The 4,432-nt window shown below is 36.0% G+C and overlaps 1 pseudogene; it reads right to left on the reverse strand.

The window, feature by feature from the left end:
• Nucleotides 1-4,083: 4,083 nt before the first annotated feature.
• LOC118604190 lies at nucleotides 4,084-4,200 on the reverse strand (annotated as a pseudogene).
• Between the last annotated feature and the right edge of the window lie 232 nt (nucleotides 4,201-4,432).

Genomic DNA, 4,432 nt, shown 5'->3' on the forward strand with positions numbered 1-4,432 from the left:
TTGTTCCCTCTATTACATAATATACTATTTTGGCACTGTTTCTAAAATATTCATAAAAATAAATCTCAGTAGTATGAGAAAGTAAAATGAAAACTATTAATAAGAGAGAGAGAATTTATCATAGCTATGACACTTGCATGTATGTTCAAAAATTACAGAGCAAGAGGTGGTCTTGGGCCATTCATTTATTGCATACCATGGGCAAATGGCTTAATCTCTGTAAGCTTAGGTTTCTCTCATATATAAGATGGGTAATAAATTAGTAGTGCTATCATGAGGATTAAACGACTAATACAGAAAAATCCCTTGGATAAATGCCTAATATACATAGGAGGCATTCCATAAGCATTGTTTGAATTTCTGAATGTAGATTGTAGATACTATCATGTTCATTTTACAGGTGAGGAAACCGAGGCTTAGAGAGCTGAAGAAACTTAGCAAAGACCTCATAGTAAGTGACAGAGCTGGGTTTCTAAGGCCATGTGACTTAAAGCCCACAAGCATAACACCTTCCCTTTTTGCTTTGGGTTTTAGAAGATCTCAAGTAGCAGGAAACATGTCCCTCTGTTGTTTCTATGACAAAAAGCACTCTCTTTCTCTCTCTCCTCACACCTAATTGTATTACACCAATATAACATTCTGTTCCTAGTAAAGTAATTGAACATCATCTTTGTGAAAGACATTATACTAAGCACTGTGCAAGACAGTACAATACATTATATAAAATACTATCTCCCAGCAGTCAAGTACATGCTCTATGAATGTATATGATTTTTCTTTCTATGAATGTATAGGTATTTATTACAATTATTTATTTCTTAAGAATTTTCAAAAAGGATTTAAGGGAACATAAATAGATGGAGAGATAGCAAAGCAACACAATCTTTCCCTGAATCAATAACTATAGAAAACCTTCAAGCACAGAAAATCTGAAAACCAGAGTTAAGTTTTGAAAAAAGCAAGAATTATATAATGATGATTAAGAGAAAGTCAAACTGATAGGACCATATCACAGAATCGACAGTTGCGGGAAGCTTTGGTTATGAGGCATAAAATTATGCTATAAGCAACCTGAGAACCAATGTAAAACTAATACAGGATATAAAACATAGTGCTTACTGTCTAATTTAAGTAATTTAATCTAATTTTAACTATTTTTAACAGTTCTGAACTCAGATATCTCTCATTCTGTGTTTGAAGAGAACATGGGACAGACTACATAAGCACAGCTTTATTCAAAATGTAAATATCTTACATTTCACACCTATTGAAGAATTCTTTTTGAAAAATCCTGTATTTACACAAATCCAGGACATATAACTAGCAGGATGAAAACTTTGAAAGGATTCTTTTTTTTCTTTCTGGCAGAGGTTAAGGTCTTGTGGTCTTTAACCAGTTGAAGCAGAGAAGGGGAGAAGTAACTCTGAATAAGACAGGTTTTCTCTACCTTAGGAAGCTCGCAACTTAGCAGGACAGGTATTGTGCAAATGTCTGAAAATGTGCAACAGAAATGAGGGAGGTGAGCTTAAAGATACCTGTGACAAGGATGTCCACTCTTTCTAAAGGCAGGAATGTTTCCGAATGCACAGAAGAATGAGTAGAAATGTCCTCGGAAGTTGCTATACAATGCAGTGGGGGAGAGAGTGTTGGTGTGTAATGGTGTCAACAGAAACTCTGGGCAAGCATCTGTTGATGGAAAAGAGCAAAGTATGTTCTAGAAAGTGAAAGACAGTTACTTGGTTAGCAAGTAAAGTCTGAGGAGGAAAGGGGAAGTAGAGAAAGGAGGAGGGGTTGTTACAAAATCAACGGGAGTTAATACAGGTCTTAATAGCATATGTCAATAACAGTCGATGTAATTATGGTAATTATTTCTTCTACCATAGACTTCAAATTGTGTGATTCATTCATGATAGGCTTGTAAAGAAAAATAATTCCTCAGAATTGGTTTTGTAAGGAGTAAGAAAAGAGTTCACACTGAGCTCGAGGGGCCCTCTCAGGACTATTAGCAGAGTGACTTTCCAGCCAGTTCTGTGCAGGGAAGAAAATAAGTCTCTGGAGAAAAGACTGAGCTATTTTTAGAAACACAGAATATTGTTTCCTAACGTTCTTATGCAACAGCCTCGACTCTTTGAGAAACAAAGCTTGTTTTACATTGATTTCATTTGATTCAGGAAAGGCAATAAATGTATGAACCTGTAATATGTGATTAGAGCTGTTTTCAAATATTGCTGTATTTTACAGGTTTTTTCTGGGTAACAGTGTCTCTTTAAAGTACATATTTATTCATTTTATTCAGGTATCAGGAAGACATTTGCCAAATATAATGCCTCTGTAGAAAAGAACAATACTATTAGGTTAGAAAAAAGCTAGATGTGTTTTGGATGAGTTTTTTAATTACATGGATTGCAAATGAAGGATTGGAAAGTCATGCCAATAAAATAGCAACAGAGAAAAAAACCAAACTCCCATGACTATAACTGTAGAAGAGTGAACAGGAGAGCTATGGAAGCACTCTTATTTGTGAATCAATGACTGAGAAAAGAGAATTGGAGAAAGTGTGTGTTTTTATTAAAACATCTAACAAAATTCTCTCTTATTTTATTGATTGATTGACTGATTTAAGGGGGATAGGAATCTCAAGTCAACACAGTTTCTTCGTGGTAGCTGGGCTTTCAATTTGCATGGAACTGTCTGGCAACCTTATTTAGGAAATATGTTGGTGTTTAGAAATGGCAAGGTCTGGCCTTAGGAAGATCTTAGGTTACTGACTTGCACCTCGTGGAGATGAATACTGAGAGTCAGAAACTGCCTTTAAACGAAAGGGTAGGTGGAGGGAAGACCAGAAGCCACGTGCAGGTTAGGAACCTGTGGGCAACTTTGGCTCCATTCCTCAAGTCATAGTAGTTATTCCTGTCTTACTTATAATAGAACTAATTAATGGTGTCATTTTTTTAAATACATCTTTGTCTTGTATATTTTTCATTTTATGAGTATTATTGTAACATCAACACTGTTGAACAGTCACTGTCATTTACCTAGATAACTATAAATTGTAACTTTCCCAAATGAAGTGATAACGTCCTCAAAGACAAAAGACCTTGTCTGAAATGACAACTAAAGTTCCCATAATGTTTTGCATTTCTTTGTGCCTTCATGAAAACCATCTGAGGTAGGATTTTATAATGTCTTTAATTTAAAGATGAAGAAGCAAAAGATAATGGTACTAGCTTACAATAATAACTTCTGAATCTAAATAATTTTATTCCACCATAGTCTCTTCTGTATTATTTAATTACCATTTTTTGTCAAGCACAGGAACTACCTCATATAGAAACTCAATAGATACCTGTGCTTGATGAGTACATGCAGGTTACTAGAGCTACGAAGGTTCAAACACAGAGACACATACACACCTCTCCTGACTTCAAAATTTTGTGGTCTGCTGGAGGCATATAAATAGACATATATAACAAAATGCAACATAATATATTAAGTAAACTAACAAAATATAAATGGAGTATTATAGGGTATCAATAAGTGTGGCAATTACTTTTCCCCAGAGCTATATGGTAAGGCTTTACCAAAGAGATCACATTTTCAGAGAATAAGTTGGAGTTTGCAGGGTGAATAAGCAGGAGTAGACATTACTATAGAAAAAAACTACTGTACTCAGGCAGACATGGAGTTATAAAAAGGTACGACTGAGCACTCTGAGATGGGTGAATTGCAGCTCGCCTACAGTCTAGAGGCCTCGGGGGAAATTACAATGTAAGGAAATGAGGCTGAAGTGAGTTTGCGCCAGGTGGTAAAAAGATTTATATCTCAAGTAAAGGAGTTGTTCTTGTAAAAGCCCGTCACAAACTTTTTTTTTTTTTTTTTTTTTAGCAGCCAGGGACCTACATAACCCATTTAAAAATGTTAGAGGCAAAACTTTCAGTCTTGTGTGCTTCTTAGATCCCTAGGCCTTTCTCTAGGAGTTTCACAGTTGCATTTTTTTTTTTTTTTTAGGCAAGGCAACCCTTGGTTGACCGCACAGATTGCTAGAACATTGTCAGTTTACAATCCCTTGATTTTTATTTTTGACACCTACAGCACCTGGTCTTCCTAGGTGGTCTCCCATCCAAGTACTAACCAGGCCTGACCCTCTTAGCTTCCGAGATCAGACAGAATCGGGCACATTCAGGGGAGCATGGCTTAGACACAGTTGTAATCTTAAAAAAGTAACACTCCAGAACCACACTATGAAGGAGATAACACGAATCTCATTTCATATGTGATGTTTTAAGCCCAAGAGAAGTTAAGAAAGGCTTCTATGCACAAATCTGGTGGGAAGCAGACTTTTTTCTGGATCAAAACCCTAGGCTTCCCACCAGGACCTAGAGGAGCCATTGCAGTAAGGTGTCTAAGGTATGAAATTTTTAAATATAAAGAG

The sequence above is a fragment of the Rousettus aegyptiacus genome, unplaced genomic scaffold, assembly GCF_014176215.1.
Source record: "Rousettus aegyptiacus isolate mRouAeg1 unplaced genomic scaffold, mRouAeg1.p scaffold_m13_p_6, whole genome shotgun sequence".
NCBI lineage: Eukaryota > Metazoa > Chordata > Mammalia > Chiroptera > Pteropodidae > Rousettus > Rousettus aegyptiacus.